This window comes from Muntiacus reevesi, chromosome 2, assembly GCF_963930625.1.
Source record: "Muntiacus reevesi chromosome 2, mMunRee1.1, whole genome shotgun sequence".
NCBI classification, from domain to species: domain Eukaryota; kingdom Metazoa; phylum Chordata; class Mammalia; order Artiodactyla; family Cervidae; genus Muntiacus; species Muntiacus reevesi.
In genome coordinates, this window is record NC_089250.1 from 131686513 (window position 1) to 131706672 (window position 20160).

General features: G+C 38.7%; 1 protein-coding gene across 5 annotated transcripts in view; it reads right to left on the minus strand.

Annotated features, from left to right (window-relative positions):
- The window catches only part of SGMS1 (sphingomyelin synthase 1), a 313874-nt gene that overhangs the window by 81154 nt on the left and 212560 nt on the right, over window positions 1–20160 (minus strand). The window contains exon 6 of one of the 5 annotated variants that reach the window (XM_065922842.1): window positions 14144–14210. The exons of the other annotated variants lie outside the window; for them this stretch is intronic. The gene's annotated coding sequence lies outside the window, so the exon portion shown is untranslated. The remainder of the gene's footprint in view (window positions 1–14143; window positions 14211–20160) is intronic. 5 annotated transcript variants of the gene reach the window in all.

Sequence of the window (20160 nt, forward strand, 5' to 3'; positions counted from 1 at the left end):
ATTAAGTGAAAATTCCCATCATTAGCATTTAGACACACGCCATGTGAAAGGGAATCTACTAGAAAGAGTAGTATTGAATATACCAATAGCAGTCAACCAATACTAAGTATCTGAGTCATTATTTGAATGAGCAATATATTATTATTCTTACTTTTCCTCATAGCACAGTTACTTTTCAGAAACTACCTTTAATAAGAGTTTTCCATATTTAAAAAAAAAAAACCAGTATGCCCATTCGAGAAAATTTTATAGAGAAAAGAATAAAGAAAATATAATTATGTCATCAAAGGCAACGTATGCCAACATTTTACTTATTTCCTTCTGATACTGTTCCAAGTCATGACTGTACACTCTATTACTCCTCTTCCTGTTACCCCTACTGCAGTTACTACCACCACCTTTTCACCCATCATGTACTCAAAGTAACATTGTATTTTTACCACTCTTCACCTATTTTTTTCCACTTTTATCAAGAAATAATTAACATATATCACCATATGTATTTAAAGTGTACAAAACAGCACGATGGTTTGATTTACATATTGGGAAATGATTGTCACAATAATTTTAGTTAACAGCCATCATCTCATGTAGATAAAATAAAAAGAAAAAAATAGTTAAATTACCCTTGTGGTGAGAACTCTTAGGATCTACTCTCAACTTTCTTATGTATTATATGGTAATTAACTATAGTCATAATCTCATACATTATGTCACTAGTACTTATTTATCTTATAACTGGAAGTTTGTACCTTTTGACCATCTTTTCTCAAATTCTTCCTCCCCCCACATACCACCTCTCATAACCATAAATTTGATCTCTTCTATGAGTTTTATTTTTTAATTAGACTCCACATAAAGTGAGACCATAGAGTATTTGTCATTCTGTTTGATGTATTTCACCTAGCATAATGCCCAAGATTCACCTATGTTGTTACAAATGGTGATTTTCTCATTTTTTTAGAACTAAATTATATTCCATTGCATATCTATAGCTATACACACCACAACTTCTTTATCTGTTCACTCAGGCATGCTTAGGTTGTTTTCAGGTCTTGGTGACTGTAAACAATTCTGCTATGAGCATGGTAATGCAGATATTGTTCCCAGTTATTGCTTTCACTTCCTTTGGATATACTCACAGAAGTGAATGGCTGGGCCATGATGTAGTTCTAGTTTTAATTTTTTGAGGAATCACCATTCTGTTTTTCATAGTAACAGTAGCAATTTACATTCCCACCAACAGTGCACAAGAGTTCCCTTTTTTCTGCATTCAAACCAGCATTTGTTCTCTCCTGTCTTTTTGGTGATGGACATTCTGATAGCCATGGGGGTGATATCTAGTGTGGATTTAATTTGCATTTCCCTAATGACTAGAGACGTTGAGCATCTTTTCATGTCCCTGTTGGTGGCTGGTAATTTTCAATATCATTTTACAGATCATAAAATGAAAATTTAGAAAAGTAAAACAACTTGCTAAATGTTTAATACATGTCAGGACTAGGATTGGGACTCAAATATATCTAATGTGAAAGCCTATTTTCTTTACACTTCACACACACACACTTTCATATTCTAAAAACAATTCTGTATCCTGCTTTTTCACTTAAAAATAGTATAATAATTCATCTTATGTCATTAACACTCTTCATAAAGAATTTAATTGTCTCACAACAGTCCATTTTAAGTATGTTTTTCATGTTAATAAATTTTACATTGTTTTCATTTTGATGTGCACCTTTTTATTAACTCAGAGTCAAGTCATTACAAACTATCATGTGTGAAGGCTGGAAGAGTTAGACTCACCCTAGACCTCTCTAGGGTGGAAGTCAAGCAGAACTGGGGAGTGCTGACGCCGTAGTCAGCATTCACCACGGCAGGTCGCTTCCCTGAAAGCCACTCATTAAGCAAATGAGGATAAGGACCGGCTTGTAGTCAGATGCTTTCCAAACTAAGAAGTTTAATATAAAATTCCAGATGTGTTGCTTACCCTCCACGTTGCTAAGGTCTTTTTTGTCTCATCCAGCTCCTGACTTCTCTGACAGTACTCTGTGCAGCTCCTGACACAGTATTTCTCCACTACCCTTTACTTTGATTTTTATATCCCAGAAGTCATCTGGCACTTCTTATCACGAAGAATTAAATGATCACCCTCCTTCAAGTTCTGAAAAACTTTCCTGTTAACCACGGATTCTCAAAGAATTTGTAAACATGTTCCCCACTGACTACCTCTTTAATCCCTAGGCCTTGTTGTGTAAAACAACTTGCTCAATAGAGTTTTATCTGCCTGTCAGCCTGGTTACCTCAATTTAAGCTGCTTGAAGAAATAAATATTCAACTTTCACATTTATACCAGTTATTCCTAACAGCTAATTAAGTAGCATTTTTTTTAATCCAATATACTTATTGAACACCTGTACTTTAACTGACATAGCAGACGCTGGACATATACGAGAGAAAAAAAATAAGATGATCCCTGCCTTCATGAAGTATAACATCTAGTGGAAGAGGCACCCAAAAAATAAACAAATTGTGTTTTACTGCAATTGTGTGTAGTACAATACATCATGATAGTCTTTTATAAAACATAAACATGGCAATAATACTATGTGTTCTATAAAATTTTGTTGTATTTTGTTCCTATTCATTCTTCACCTAAGTTGCAAGCTTTAGTTTAAAATGTCTGTCCACTGGCTTGCTCATGATCTTTGGGTTTAAAAAGGTCCTAAAACAAAATGGAATTGTGTAATTTTGCTTATTTGTTGGTCCCGTATTCATTAAGTGATAGTTAAAGGAAAATTTCTCCAGGTCTTTCCTGCTTCCATAGAATCACTCTTTTCTCAGGCTGGTCAGGAAATTATTGGATTCCTAACAAGAAAATGCCTTTGTAGTATGCCTCACACTCTCCGGCTCTGCTCAACCTCACAAACTGAAAGCGCTTGTCAGTTGCGCCAGTAAATCTTCTCTCTCTTACCGCAGGTCCAAGGATCTCATAAAGGAGCCATCCTTGACAATGACTTTATGAAGAACTTGGAGCTGTCGCAGACCCAAGAGATTGTGGATTGTATGTACCCGGTGGAGTAGGGCAAAGACAGCTGCATCATCAAAGAAGGAGAGGTGGGGTCACTGGTGCATGTCACGGAAGGTGTGCTCTGCAACCAAGTTCCCCTGACTTTCAAATATTCTCTTTTCATCTGATCAGTCTGCACACAGATGGCAATCATTACATGAAACAATTCCATTCTTCTTTTTCTATGTTGCTGAGAAGCAGTTTGAAAAGAGGAAGAACACAGCTTAGACACAGTTGTTGATCAATTGTTTGAAGTGTCTGTGTTTAGAATTATTAAATATGAGAATCTAGTATTTTTTCAGACATGGGGAAAGGATGATAATGTGAAAGAAAGAATTGCTATTTATTGCACTGAATAAGACCACACACTGTCAGATCATTAAGGAAACTCACAAAGCTTCAACAGAAGTTCAAGTCTATTTGGAAGTATTTTTGGTCATATAAATCAAAGTGTCTTCAAGTTTACTTTTTCCTCCCAGTATATGACTAGCTTTCCTGCTATGCTGCTTGTATAAAAAGAGAATACTTTCAGTGTTTCCTATGTGTCTGACAGAGGTGGATCACAAAGGCTGGATGGTATATTAGCTGTCTGATTAATAAGAGTAATAGCTTTTTTCATAAATCCTGTACAAATTAAGACAGAATCAATCTCCCTTGGGGAGAGGAGTTAGGCATGTGCTGTAAAATTTTCTCAATGTGTATTTCTAACTTGAAACTTATAATGGAATGTTTTTCTTTTGGGGAAAGAAAGAGGCCTGAAATCATGACTGAATCAACTGAGAAGAGAGTGAGTTCAGAGAGGTCTGTAACAGAAGACAGCTGGCTTAGAAAAATCACAATCCATCCATGTGATGGCAGTTAGTGCTTCACCCAAGGCGTTCATGGTAGTGTCCTCTGTCAGCTTTATAGGGCATTTAGGGCAGGGGTGTATTGGGGCAAAACAATTAACTTTTTAGTTTCACCCAGCTTATAAAAAAGGAGATACTATTTCTTTCTGGCAGTGGTTCTCCACTGGTGATGATTCCGTCCTCCAGGGACATCTGGTGATGTCTGCAGACATTTGCTTGTCAAAACATGGGCGAGGGTGGGGGTCGGGAGACTCCTGGCATCCAGGAGGTAAAGACCAGGGGGTGCTACTCAGCAGGGCAATGCCCACAACCAAGAATGACCTGTCCTTAGTGCCTATGCTCAGAAACCTTGCTTTCCACCTTCTTTGCAGGACTGTTATGAAGTCTTTGTGGAATAAACTGTGTGGATGTGTAATGTAAAGTATAAAATACTGTAGAATAACAATCAGTAGTAGTATTTCTATTATATACTTGACTGTAAGAAATGTTCTTTCTACATGTCATTCACCTTTTTCCTTCAAGTCTTTTTTGACATATATCAGGCATTTGATATTCAAGTATTAATTTCTATCATTTTTATTTCTTTGTAGTTTTCAGTTACCATTTTGTTGTCAATGGTATCAAGTTTTTTTTCCCAGGCCAAAACTACAGAAATGTTCAGCTAGGCTTTCTACTGACAGAAACAAAATACAATAAATAAAAACACAAACAATATACACTTGGCAGAGATTTGGAGGAGAAGGAGGTGAAATCACAGGGCAAGTGTGTATTTGGGCAGTGAGCAGGAAAGATGAGATAAATGGAAGAAGTATACAGAGACCAAGTGGAGACTGTCAAGTACACAGGCAAAATGTTAAGAGCTATTTAAAACAAATACATCAAAAAAATTATGTTGCATGGTAGAATGAAACACACAGCTACTAACCAGTACTCACAGTAAACAGAAGCTCTCTCCACCAAGCCTCATGCATTCACCAACATTTACTGGAGCCCCTACCACTTAATTGTTTTTTTAAGTTGCACAATACAGTGAGTTGATACACAATATACTGTGTCAAACTACTGTCTATTTAATAACCTACCCACTCACACAACATTTTCTGAGCAAGGTGATACCTGAACCTAAAAGTATACCCCAATATTACCCACCCTAAAGTACCCACAGGCAATGGGGCTTTTACCCATAGCTCTTCCTCAAAGAATGAAAACATTTCCAGATTCTCTAAAGAAACCTAGATGCCCGCTGACAGATGAATGCACAAAGAAACTGTAGTACATATTTACAATGGAATACTGCTCCGTCACAAAAAGGAATGCATTTGAGTCAGTTCTAATGAAGCAGATGAACCTATAGCTTATTATACAGAGTGAAATAAGTCAAACAGAAAAACAAATATGATGTATTAATGCATATATATGGAATCTAGAAAGATGGTAATGATGAACCTATTCGCAGGACAGCAATGACAGAGAACAGATTTGTGGTCAAGGGTGGGAGAGAGGAAGGAGTGGGGGAGATGAATGGAGAGAGTAGCAAGGAAGCATATACACTAACATATGTAAAACAGACAGACAGTGGAAATTCTCTGTATGACTCAAGGAACTCAAACTGGGGCTCTGTAATAACCAAGAGGTGTGGGAAAGGGTGGGAAGTGGGAGGGAGGCTTAAGAGGGCGGGGACATATGTATATCTATGATTAATTCATGTTGATGTATGACAGAAATCAAACCAATATTATAAAACAATCAATCAATTAAAAATAAATAAACATGATTATACATATATTTTTAAAAAACAACCAAAAATCAGGTCAAGTCAACAAGAGAAAAAAGGGGGGGGGGGGGGCAAAAAGATCAAACACTGACAAGTAAGAACACCTCACATCAGATGAATGATAAAAATCTAAAGACACCAAAATCACCGTCTGCCATTTACCAGGAAGATACACACTAAAGCTTTATTCTGTGTGTATGTGGTGGGGTGGGGTGGGGGGGTTGTTATCACTGTTAACTATTTCCTCACTCACTCCACATTTCCTTTTTAGGTCCAGAGGCTGATAAGAAAATCAGGAAATATCTGAGAAACTCTAGTAGTGGGAGATAAGGAGGCAGGTTAAGCAATGATACACCAGAAATTCCATTTGATAAAGAGTTCTGAGAGGAATTAGTGAGGATAATTACCCAGACTGTGAATCTGATATCTGTCTCTCAACAAGAAAAAAAGATTCTCTGGGCAAAATGTTTTCTATTAGGATGGACATCCAGGATACAGGTAACCAAAGCAATGGCTGAACAGGGCAGCTGAAAAAGATGTTGCAGATGAGCTGACAAAGTCCCCAAACAAGGAGAACCTTATTGCTCATATGTGTCCTCGGGAGACTGTGCTCAATCTTCCCTGAGCAAGGTACTCCCTACCCAAATGTCCAGATTCCTGACCTTCGCCCCTTGAGTCATACATCCTCTTTATATAGAGACACATAAAAACTGGAGGAAAAACTGTCACATAAGGACATTCTCTGGGTTAAAGGGCAAAAGTATTTACATTCCATTTTCACATCCGTTCTTTCTGAATTTTTTTGAGGGGCCATGCCTTGTGGCATGCGGGATCCCAGGTTGTGAACCAGGGTTCAAACTCACTTTGTGCTCCCTGTAGTGGAAGCATGGAGGCTCAACCACGGGGCCGCCAAAGAAGTCCCTCTCTGAACTTTTAGAAGAAACTTGTTTTTCTAAAAAAAACTGGTCAGTTCCCATCTTATGGATAATATGAATCTTACAATGTTTCCCACTTTGCTGTGCCCACCAGGAATCCCTGAGCCGAATCTAACAACTGGAGTAGATGTAAAGATTCAAGGCTGATGCTTAACAAGTCTGAGTGTGTGCTACGTGGATCCCAAAACAAAATGTCACCAGCCACGTGAGTTTTTTCTTCAAGAGAAATGAGAGTCAGGGATGGTCACATGGGTGATGGCATAAAGCTGGTTTTCCCCTGGCATGTTAGATGCCTTCTGGACCATATTTCATGACACATGACAGGGAAGAATTTTCCGGACTTGATCAAGAACCACATCCACTAAGAAACTTCTCTTCTCATGCAGTTATCGGTAACTTTCAAAGTGTGAATTTTCTCAGAGGGTGTGGTCTTTCAAGAGGTCTATACAAATTCTGGTGCCAGGCACTAAGAAATGCAAATAAAAATAAATCTGAGATTATGTGAAATAAACACGCAATAGCAAAAAAACTAGAGTTTTTTTTTTTTTAATAGCTGTCTATACATTCTGCTTAAAGTCATAGCTAATTTAATCTGAGAGGCAGGAAAGCAAGATGAGCTTGACCCCAGCGTTCAGGCTGTTAAGAGTGAAAGTTTCTCTCTTTCTAGGTTTTTGCTTCTCATTCAACACCAAATGGTTTACCAAGTTATGAGTGGTATGAACTTCTTCTGTCTAGTGTTAGTCGCTTAGTCGTGTCCAACTCTTTGCAACCTTGTGGACTGCAGTCCACCAAGCTCCTTTGTTCACAGGATTTTCAAGGCAAGGATACTGGAGTAGGTTGCCACTTCCTTCTCCAGGGGATCTTTCCAACCCAGGGATCGAACCCAGGTCTCCTGCACTGTAGGCAAATTCTTTACTGACTGAGCTACAAAGAAAACTGCTGCCTAACTAAAAAGCAAAGATAATGAAGGTAACGACTGCTTCTTAAAAGTAAATCAAGTAATGTACCAAATTAACAAATCACTACATGAAATGATTATACTCTGTGAACTAATTATCATAAATAACACTGTAATCTGCATGGATTCCTTTTAGTTTTTAAGTAATAGGAAAAGCTTGGCAGAAGCACTTGAGTTAGCTGAGAGTTTTGGCTCATGTCTAACTCATGAGCTTATCCCTTGAATCCAGGGATATCATAAGATAGCAAGCCATGTGCTCAGCTGTTCAGTCGTGTCCAACTCTTTTGAGACCCGATGGGCTGCAGCCCACCAGGCTCCTCTGTCCAGGGAATTTTCCAGGCAGGAATGATGGAGCAGGTTTTCATTTCCTTTTCCAGGGGATCTTCCCAACCCAGGGCTCGAATCTGTGCCTCTTATTCTCCTGCATTGGCAGGTGGGTTCTTTATCACCACACCACCTGGGAAGCCCAGCAAGCCTTGAGGTGATGGCAAAATCCATGCCCTGCTCACTCGAGCCACATGGTTACTTGTTTTTGTTGATTAGATACCAAAAAACACCTTTATGGGTTACTGTGATGATTAGTGTCTTGAATGTCTACAACTCACCAAGCAATTCATAGTAAAAAGCATAGTAACGAGTTGGTGGGGTCCCCGGGATACCTTAACCAATCTTAGACTAAATTAACCCCTCCCTCACAACATACTAAAGCATGCGGATGGCTAAGTAACCACCCACTGTCACTGACTGGAGTTAATTCAGACAAGCCTGACAGCTCTGTTTCTGCTGGCAGATGTGCAATGCTTAACCAAGACTCAAGTGACATCTGCTGCTAAACCTGTTTGGGCAGGCTGTACCTGTTTCTGTTACTACATAATTTAACAAAATATGAAGTAATAAATGAAATCTGAGTTTGAAAAAAAGTGAGCTGTCGTTTTTATAAAATTAACTGAATGCTTTAGGAACACCTGAAATATGAAACTAGCTAAAAATGACTGCTGAAAAATTAGGTGTATTGGAAGTAAGACTCTAATGGAAAATGTAACTTAAAATCTAGAGGGATTCAGTACTGAGCTGCTTGCAAAGTCTTCATGTTCTGGCTTTAAAGAAATAAAAACTGGACATCATCGATGGTGCATCAGACTATGGTTTGTGAAGGAAAGACAATACGGAACACGAAACAGAGGGCTGACATCCAAAAAAACACTCTCGATAGTCAATGAAAGACTAACCAATCCCTTTAGCATTGATATTTCTAAGTTTAATAAAATGTTGAAGGTAGCATGTCATTTTTTCATTATCTCTACTCTCAAATGATTAATCATACAACTATGGATCTTAACTGAACTTGAAAAAACTTTCTCTAAGGAACTAAACCAAGATCTGGACTCTCCCATTCTATTTTCTTCTTTCCTTGATGAAGAACTTGAGCAAAAATGAAAGGGAGACAGTTGGCCTTGATGAAATCTCTCCCCCTTTGCAGCAGTCAAGTTCTCCGGAGTTTGCACTTTCCTAGGCCCTGGAGAAGGCAATGGCAACCCACTCCAGTTCTCTTGCCTGGAAAATCCCATGGGTGGAGGGGCCTTGTAGGCTGCAGTCCATGGGGTTGCTAAGAGTCGGATCCAACTGAGCGACTTCACTTTCACTTTTCATTTTCACGCATTGGAGAAGGAAATGGCAACCCACTCGTGTTCTTGCCTGGAGAATCTCAGGGACGGGGGAGCCTGGTGGGCTGCTGTCTATGGGGTCGCACAGAGTTGGACACGACTGAAGTGACTTAGCAGCAGCAGCAGCAGGCTCTGTAGGGGGGGCTCTAAGGGCAGTCTGTCTGGAGGCCAAGGTTAAACATTGCCTCTTCTCTCTCTTTTGCATTTACAACCCTCTGTATCTCAAATCCAAGTCTGCTCAGCTAGGAGCTGGGCAAAGTAAAGCAAAGTCAACTCACACTACAAAGGTATTCCTTTTGCCCAGGATGTGGGTATTTCAGAAGATCTATCTGTAAGTGGTAGCAGATTAAGAGAATACAAAAAGGAAGTTAAAACACAGGACTGTAGAGGGGGGAGATACTTTGGAACCAGGGATAGCAAGGAACAGGTTAGTTTCAAAGTAAATGAGTTATGAATTAGAAAGAACTAGATTTAAACTCCATCTGTGACTTTGGGAAAATTAACGTTTCTAAGTCAGTTTCCCTGTATGTAAAGATAAGGGCACCACCACCTACTTCTTGGGATTAATTGAAATAAACAATTACAAAGTACCTATTACAGTCCAGGCATACAGTAGGTACTCAATCAATCATGGCTGCTTTTAGTAGTCTACTTCCTCACATCAAACCCCACTAACAACCACATCCCCCCAATGGCATTATTTTTCACATCTTGCCTCCCCAAAGAACTCGAAAGATTCTCTTATAATTAGCTGGGTTCCCACAACTCAATGATTCCCTATGCAAGAACTCAGGGGCTCTGTTAATGAAGAAAGCTATATATGGCGAGGTAACATTATGTACAAGATATACACTTGTAAATAATGCTCAGTCTTGTGAAAATATGGGGCACTCAAAATGTGAACATCGGTTGATTTATTAAATTTACTCAAAATTAATGTACTGTAAGATAAAAAATAAACAAACCCCCCAGAAAACAGTTCATCCTCTTTACATCAATACTCCCTCAACCTGTTCTCTCGCAGTGAATCTGATCATCTAAGATATCTGATGTAGTTTCTAGATTTAGAGATTCAAATTGTACACTTTTTGCAAACAGCAGATTCTCATCCTTGAGGTGCTGGTTCACTGCACACCTAGATGAGAGCCGACTCAGGATGGGGTGCTCTATGGGTACCAGGCAGGATACGTGGTCACAGGCAGTGTCTGTTTATACTGTCATCGCCCAATTCTAGAGAAGGATCCTGCAGCTTGAAATCGTACACATGCACAATAAAGCAAGATGAAAGCATTGAAGAGTACAGGAAAGAATAAGTCTGGGAGTGACCTGGCCCATAAATGAAAGGCGTCAGCCATGATACAAAACCAAAAGAGAAAGGGGAAACAAAAGGACAGAGCCAGCTTTAACAACACTCCGACAACACTCACGGACACACACAGCTCATCACAGCTCACTTCCCTTCCATGACAGAGAAAATCAATTTCTAAAAGTTCTGAAGAACAAAGTGCCTGGGTGTACGCAGATGTCTACAACTCTCTGCCTCTATACACATGAGTTACCTTTTCTGGGTAAACATCCACAACTCTGCATTACTTTGGTTTTCTCTGTGGAGGACAAACACAAGTTGAGAAAGTTGCCTTTCCCGTTTGCCAAAGATCATTAAGATGCAACAGCTGTTACCTAAGCAATCATTCAGGTTTCAAAGGTATTCAAGATAAATCTGTTACTGCTTCTAAAGAAAGAGCTCTTCCCTTCCACAGAAGTTAATCACTGACTCATAAAGGAGCCGCTAAAGGCAAATGAGTTTGGGGGCCTTCGCAGGGATGATGGTGATGAAATTTACCTCAACAAGTGAAGTGGCAGCTGAGAACTGTGATGCTGAATCATTTCACATCTCTTCGGTGTATGACTTGGGAGGATCTTTTCCATGTACCAGATACTGTCAAAAGACTACACACAGAAATAATCCCACACCTGGACCCCGCGTTCTGGTGTGCTAACAAATATTTTAGCATATAGTTAATATCATACTGCATTTTTTCTCATTAACAAAAGAGGCAGGCTTGTTGCTTATTTCTCTACTCTCTCTGAGCTTCTTAAAAATGAAAAGCTCTTTGGGCAATAGTAATTACTCACTTGAAATAACAAAAGTAATTGTGTGTATACTTCAAATGGAAATCCCCAAACAGATGATATAAAAATAATCAGATTATTCACACCTCTATCGAAAGTATTTGCAGGGATAATCAGATATTGAAATAATAAATATTGAAATGAAATTATCCTAAGTTTTAAAATTATCAGCTTTTCATTCAAAATAATTTATAAAAGCATTGAATGGCAACTGTAACTTTTACAATTTTTAAATTATTTTAACACTACAGAGTTGTTCAGTCCAAATGGGTTGCCCAACTTTTCTAAGCAACATGAAGTTAACACTTAGTACCCCAAACTGGTTTGGGATATCACAGCTAAGAACTTTTTGGCACCCCTTCTTAAAGGTGAGATCCTGGTAAGTTCTTGACATGTCTTAGTAGCATGTCTTCTGTGAAATCAGCATATATTCTCAAACTAAGTCAAGAATCTCCATTACTATCAAGCCACCACATGAAGAAACTAACTAAACAAGTTGAAAAACCACCCAACAGTTCTCTTTTGATACGGCAAGGGATACTGAGGAAGCTTCACAACTGCAGTTTGTGGAACATAAGATAAAAATGTATAATAATAATAATAATATTCAAGAAAGACAGTACTAAGCTCTTATATAGTGAATGAATTCTAGCCAGGAGTTTATGTGAGCCAAATTATTCAAGAATAAGAAAAGAAATACTACTCATGGATATTAAACTCTTAAAAGTGATAGGGTATGTGAAATGTCCAGAAAAGGCCTGTAGAGACAGAAAGTAAACAGTGGTCATCTGGGGCTGGGGATGAGAATGGGGAGTAAGTGTAAAAGGGCAAAAGGGGTCTCACTGGACCAATGAAAATGTTTCATTAATATAACTGGTTTATGGTGCTGGTTTCTTAACTCAGGACATTTATTAAAACTTTCTGAACTATACACTTAAAAGAGGTGAGTTTTACATTATGTACAGTATGTAAAATATACCTCAATATTAAGTTTGGTTAGGGACTGGGAAATAACTAAGTAAGGATGTACCCACATCCTCAGTTGTGAGAATGTTCATCCTAATACTTTCTAACAACCTGACTCTCGTAAGAGGAAAGTTAGTTATAGTAATTTCACATAGTAAAATATATGCAGTTACTGTAAATGGTGTAGGGAAAAGTGGGCAACAATCTAAATGTCCATTAATGAAAGCAGTACACTGGAAGAAATTATGGTACAGTCATCCTCTGAAATAGTACAATTCAAACTAAATTATCAGTCAAAATATATATGTTAGATTATATACAATACATAGATAAATATGTCCAGCATATACTAAGTGAAAAACTGCCTTGCAAAACAATACATATGGTAGGACATTAAGAAATGGATGTGAATTATCTATGCCTGTGCATGTGTTTGCATGTATATTTGGGAAGATAAATAACAAGCTGTTCATGATGCTTCATTAGCCCTTGGAAGCAGAAATGGGGAGAAAGGATTTTCCATCAAAGTTCAAGGAAGAAATCTGGAAGTAAGTGCATCGAAGTGCTGAAAATGGATGTCACCGGATACACAGGATTTATATGTGTTTTTTTTTAATGTTCTTTTTAACTATCTTAATTTTCTTATTGAAGAGGAAGGTTGATATAGTAGTAGTAGTCAAGAGATGACCCAGATTTAAATCCTGGCTCCTCTGTTTATGGCTGTGAGATCTTGAGCAAATTACCCAACCACTCTGTGCCACAGCTTTTTGTCTCTGTAAACCAAGGATAATAATAGCACCTACACTATAGTTTATGAGGATTAACTAAGTATATGATAAACACAAGGCACTTAGAGTACAGTACATAGTAAGTATTACCTGTTAGCACTTAGCATATATATAAATACATTATTAGTTAGGAATAAAACATGAAAAGAAACTTTATTGTGGGGGAGAAGAAAAGTATAAAATCAGATGCACTCATCATGTGCGTGCGTGCCTCCTCTGTCTCTTTAGCTGTGTCCAACTCTTTGCAATATGGACTACAGCCCGCCAGGCTCCTGTATACACTGCTATATTTAAAATGGATAGCCAACAAAGACCTACTGTATAGTTCACGGAACTCTGCTCATTGTTATATGCCAACCTAGATAGGAGGGAGTTTAGTTGAGAATGGATACATGTATTATGTACGGCTGAGTTCTTTCACTGTTTACCTAAAACTACCACAACATTGCTAATCAGGTATATGCTAGCACAAAATGCTTTTGGGGTAAAAAAAAAAAATCACATGCACTGTGTTTTTGTTCCACTGCCGCAAGTATTTCAATATGAGTATGTGAGCAGGATGTAGCAGGCATTGATCGAAGTCATCAGAGCCTGTCTTATGACCAACAATGATGTAATCAACCTCCCTGTGAGCCACCGGGAGGCCAGAGGCTACCTGGGTGGGAAGCTCCCAAGTGCCCTGGCTCAACGTGTTGTGACCAATTTTTAATGCGGCTGCCGCCAAAGCAACTTTGCTGTCTCACAGTGGCGATAATTAGCCTGTGTGACCAGACCCAGTGGCAGAGGACTCCAGAAACACAAATGCCCCAATATAAATACTTCTGCCTATAATTGACCTCAGTGGGACTTGTAGCTTCATCTCGAGACGTACAACATAAACCAGGGTCAATTATCTGACACTTGAGCCAGCAATGAGAAAAATCATTAACTATCACATTGTAATAACAGAGCAACATCTCTGCTTTCCTGAAAAACAGCAAGTTCTCAACTAGCCCCATTTCCCATACCTGATGCTGTAAGAGGTCCATTCAGTGTCAGCAGACCCAGACCGTTATTGGCAGCTGCTCTCTCCACCTGCACAATACCAGAAACCTCCTTAGAGGAAGGATACATATATTTGTCCAGTGATGATTATCTACCAAATTCATCTGCTGCTGCTGCTAAGTTGCTGCAGTCGTGTCCAACTCTGTGCAACCCCAAACACGGCAGCCCACCAGGCTCCCCCGTCCCTGGGATTCTCCAGGCAAGAACACTGGAGTGGGTTGCCATTTCCTTCTCCAATGCAAGAAAGTGAGAAGTGAAAGAGGAGCCGCTCAGTCGTGTCCAACTCTTAGCGACCCCATGGACTGTAGCCTACCAGGTTCCTTCATCCACGGGAGTTCAAAACTCTTTGAGGGAGGTCTTTTAACCTCTGCTTTTACAAATTAAAAAAACAGAGGCTTGGAGAGAGTGTGTTCCCTATTTGGGAACAGCCCTGAGGGGCAACACAAGAATCAAATGCAGAAATTTCTATTTTCAAAGCCTCTGACTTCCCACTCACTGTACGTCTCACTAGTTTCATTCTCAAGTGGGTCGCATTTTTTATTTCAACTGCAAAGCATTCCTCCAAAAGGTGTATAACCACCAAGAATTTACACCAGTTAATCAAAAATATCCCACAAAAGTCCTGCATTTTCTCAAAGCATATTTTTATTTTTACAATGGTAACTGTTGATATTAATATTGTACTTTTCATTTGCTTAGTTTCTCTAAGGCCCACTTGATGCCTTTTGACAAGGCACCAAGTTGTCACCTGCCAACCCATCCTCACTGAGTAGAACAAACCACAGACATCCCTGATTTTACAAACTCATTTTTCAAAGTAGAGTCCATTCATCTTATTCATTTATCCTCCTGTATAAAATGTCAAAGACAAATTTACAAAAGAATTTCTGTCAGCCTTATTTAGTCAACTTGATTAATAAGCTAAAGCTGGGGATACAAATCGGATTACAGTGGTACAGAACTATTGTGCCCGAGAAATCATTTGTGAGCTTCCCTTTGTCACAACTAGGAATTTTTTGACATCTCCATTTGTCTTTCATTTTGATATCCTGTTTAGAAAAGAAAAGTGCCATTATCAAACTACAAAAAATTTTATCTGGTTAAGACCAATTAATGACATCATCACTTATTTCAGCAGTCTGCACTGAAAGGAAGGCTTAATAAGCACCATGATCATCCAAAACAACAATGGTTAGTTCTCTCAATGTTCTGATGTCCAATTATTTTTGCACTGAATATCACTGAGCAGTTGCAGAAGTCAAAGCTTAGCATTAGCTTTCTCAAAAATAAATCCATCTTCCTATTGTAAGGCTCTTATTTCAGTAAATTCAGCTTAACAGAATCAACTGCCTTCATGGAACAATGAAGAGTAAACAAACCCATTAGACATCTCATCTTAGGTCAAATGACTTGAAGAAAAGGCCAGGATCCTACTGGAAATTAAGACATTGATATTTTTCAGGGAGTAGCACTGTAGGTCAAACCAAGAAAATACTATACCATAATACTGCCCTTTACAGGATACCATTAAAAGGCTTTCTGTATGTGTGAAAGTATGAAGTGTATATTATATATATATATATAATATAAAGTTTCAAGAGATCCTTAAAATCTTCTCTGGAGATATTTAATTAAATAAAGAACTAGTGAAATAAACATTTTCCTTGGGTATAGGCTGAGTCTTCATTTATATTATATATATAAGACGAGCCTTTATATACTCAATTCTTGTTAACCAAAATCTTACATTTTAAACGTTCAAATGAAAAGTGTGTTCTTTGAAGAAATTTGGAGAGGTATCCATTCTTGATCTCTTCATGATTTTAAAAGTAGATTAAAAAATAATGTTTTGGTAACACTCTACTCACAAGAGAGTAGATAGGATTCTGACTGGCCAATGGACAGGTAACCATGTGAACACAAAGAAAGAAGAGGTTCATTCCAGTGAACCTGGAGCCAGTTCACTATTTCCACATTCAATATTCTATAAAATTTATCATGAGATAAATAATATATCATTATCTTAGGATCAACTCTGCTGTCTAGAAGCTAAACCTCTTCAAGGGGTTACGATGGCAGGAAATGAAGTGCTCTGGACACTAGGGATGTACATAGGTCAGGCATGCACACATCAAGCTGACTAGAGCATTCTAAAGTCAATCCTTTGCTCAAGCTCATTATTCCTGCTCATCTCTTACTAGAATTTCTTGCTACTCCTGGTCTCCATCCATAAATTCAACACACAGTGTTTCACTTCAGGGACTGTGCTAGGTACTGAGATACAGAAGTGAGAATTACCCATGGTGTCTGGCCACCAGGAATCATCTCATCAAGTGGCTAAATTTGGCATTTATAGATATGGCTGTTCATTAGCTCACCTGCTCTTAAGAAACCCAACAAATTACTGAGGACCTAGGCAAATTTGGAGGTTGGAAGGACACCAATACCCATTACTCCTTCTGATTGGTCTTGGTGTGTCTGATGGCATGGGGTTTCCAGGGCTAAGAAGACACACTCTTCCAAACCACAACTACTAGCACTTAAACATAGGATAAAGTATGCCCAGCTTTTCTAAATTTCCACCCTTCTTTCATTTCTTTAAGAAAAAAAAATGTTTTATATTTTTACAGCAACAAAGTTTTTAATGAACACTGAAAGACAGGATAGAACAGGAGAAAAAATATTTGCAACACATATATAAAAGGACTAATTTCCCTAATTTAAAATGAGCTCATATAAATCAATTTGACAAAAATAAAGAACCCTATAGGGAAGAAGAGGAAAAAGAGGAGGGGGAAGAGGAAGAAGATAGTACAACATAAGGCACAAGAGCAGACAATTTACAGAAAGAAATTCAAATGCTCAACAAACCTATGGGAAGATATTAAACCTGTAATTAAAGATAAGCAAGTGAATACAAAGATAACACTTTTAACTTTTCAGATTGGCAAAACTGTTAAAGTCTGGTGATTTACAGGGGCTGGGAACAGAAGATTGAGAAGGATACAAACTTGGTAAAGGAAAACAAATCTCTGTAGCCTTTCTGGAGTACAATTTGGTAATGTTTATCAAAGTTAAATACCAGGCCACTTCACTTATCTCCTAAGAAACTTGCATGCAGGTCAAGAAGCAACAATTAGAATTGAACATGGAACAAGGGACTTGCTCAAAATTGGGAAAGGAGTACATCAAGGCTGTATATTGTCATCCTGTTTATTTAACTTAAATGCAGAGTACATCAAGCAAAATGCTAGGCTGTATGGATTACAAGCTGGAATCAAGACTGCCAGGAGAAATATCAACCTCAGATACATAGTTGATACCACTCTAATGGCAGAAAGCGAAGAGCATCTAAAGAGCCTCTTGATGAAGGTCAAAGAAGAGAGTGAAAGATCTGACTTAAAACTCAACATTCAAAAAACTAAGGTCATGGCATCCTGTCCCATCATTTCACGGCAAATAAAAGGGGAATAAATGGAAACCATGACAGATTTTATTTTCTTGGGCTCCAAAATCACCTCGGACTATGACTGCTGCTGCTGCTAAGTCACTTCAGTCATGTCCGACTCTGTGCGACCCTATAGATGGCAGCCCACCAGGCTCCCCTGTCCCTGGCAAGATTTTCCAGGCAAGAACACTGGAGTGGGTTGCCATTTCCTTCTCCAATGCGTGAAAGTGAAGTCACTCAGTCATGTCCGACTGTTAGCAACCCCATCGACTGCAGCCTACCAGGCTCCTCCATCCATGGGATTTTCCAGACAAGAGTACTGGAGTAGGGTGCCATTGTGACTGCATCCATGAAATTAAAAGACAATTGCTTGGAAAGAAAGCTATGACAAACCTAGACAGTGTATTAAAAACCACAGACATCACTGCCAACAAAGGTCCATATAGTCAAAGCTATGATTTTTCCAATAGTTATGTAGGGATGTGAGAGTTAAACTATAAAGGCTGAGTGCTGAAGAATTGATCCTTTTGAACTCTGGTGCTTGAGAAGACTCTTGAGAGTACCTTGGATAGTGAAAGTGAAAGTCACTCGGTTGTGTCTAACTCTTTGCAACCCCATGGACTATACAGTCCATGGAATTCTCCAGGCCAGAATACTGGAGAGGGTAGCTGTTCCCTTCTCCAAGGGATCTTCCCAGCCCAGGGATCGAACCAAGGTCTTCCACACTGCAGATTCTTTACCAGCTGAGCCACGAGGAAAGTCCAAGAATATTGGAGTGGGTAACCTGTCGCTTCTCCGCAGATCTCCCCAACCCAGGAGCCAAACCGGGGTCTGCTGCACTGCAGGCAGATTCTTTACCAGCTGAGGTACCAGGAAAGTCCTTACAGCAAGGAGATCAAACCAGTCAATCCAAAAGGAAATCAACCCTGAATATTCATTGGAAAGAATGATGCTGAAGCTGAAGATAAAATACTTAGGCCGCCTGATATGAAGAGCTAACTCACTGGAAAAGACCCTGATTCTGGGAAAGACTGAGGGCAGGAGGAGACAGGGGTGCCAGAGGACGAGATGGGTAGACAGCATCACCAACTCAATGGACGGGAATCTGAGCAAACTCTGGGAAATAGTGAAGGAAAGGGAAGCCTGGCGTGCTGCAGTCCACGGGATCCCCAAAAGTTGCACACAACTAAGTGACTGAATAATAACAAAGTTAAAAATGCACTTATTCTCTGACAGCAATCTCACTATTAGGAATGTAACCTACTGATATATCAGCAGGATGTTTACTTACAAAAAGGCAAACTACAGTAACTCCACTAGGTAACCACAACTCCTCCCCACAAATACCTGGCAGTTACTAAACTAGCTAGAATTAAGACATAGGTAAAGTCAACTACTACACACCCATAGTGTGGAGAAACAATGAAATCTTAACCATATCATATTAAAGTGAATAAGGAAGATATCTGTATGTTAATAGGAAAGAGCTCTAAACACACACACACACACACACAGGAAAAATATATCAAAAATAGTACAGAAAAAGTGTAATTGAATCCTTTTATGAAAAAAATGTGAAAAGCAGAGACAGACAGGTAGATATACACCAAAAACATTTTTCCCCTGGGAGAAATCACAAGAAACTTAACAGTTACATTTGCGGAAAGGCTTTTCCTTCTCTTTTTGTATCTTTTGGTGCCATTTGCATGCTAACCACATACGTGCACTGTTTTTTGTTTATTTTCAACATCAACATGGGTTACCTAAATGTAAGATTATGGGCAGTTATCTCTCTATACATTGTTTTTCCATAAAATCTAATATTTTTTAAATTTAAAGTCTGAACCTCTGAAAATATATTTAATGAGCTAAAGGTTTTTTTAGGAGAGTTCTGAGGGAGAAAAACACACCAAAATAAAAAGTTAAGTAGAGAGAATGAAAGCAGCACAGAGAGATCAAGTATCAACTTGGGTTCAAGGTCAAGGCTGAGCATCTGTCCCTTTCAAATGTTTTAAACAAAATGATAACAAAATGATAAATTAGGCATTGCATGGTGTTAGGGAGCAAGAGACTGCCATGAAATGTAGTAGTTTCAAAGCTATGGAACGCAGGAAACAACCTGGAGGGAAAAACTTTAAAAAGCTTTTCTGGAAGGTCTATTCTTCCAAATTCACAAGAAAACAGTAAAGAAATGCACTAGCAAACCAAATAAAAAATTCAGTACAGACAAATAAAACCATAACCCCATATTATATTGTAACATCCTTTGGCAAATATTTATAAAGTCTCAGAGATAAATCTCAAATTGAATTATTTCACATGTTATTATAATTCAGAGGGTGAGATGGTTAGATAGCACCACTGACTCAGTGGCCATGAAACCAAGCAAAGTCCGGGAGATAGTAGAGGACAGAGGAGCCTGGCGTGCTGCAGTCCACGGGGCCTCAAATATGACTTAGCGACTGAACAACAATTTTAATTCTAGGCTGCACCAAACATCTTCACAGGCATTAAACAAAAAGCATGGGATGT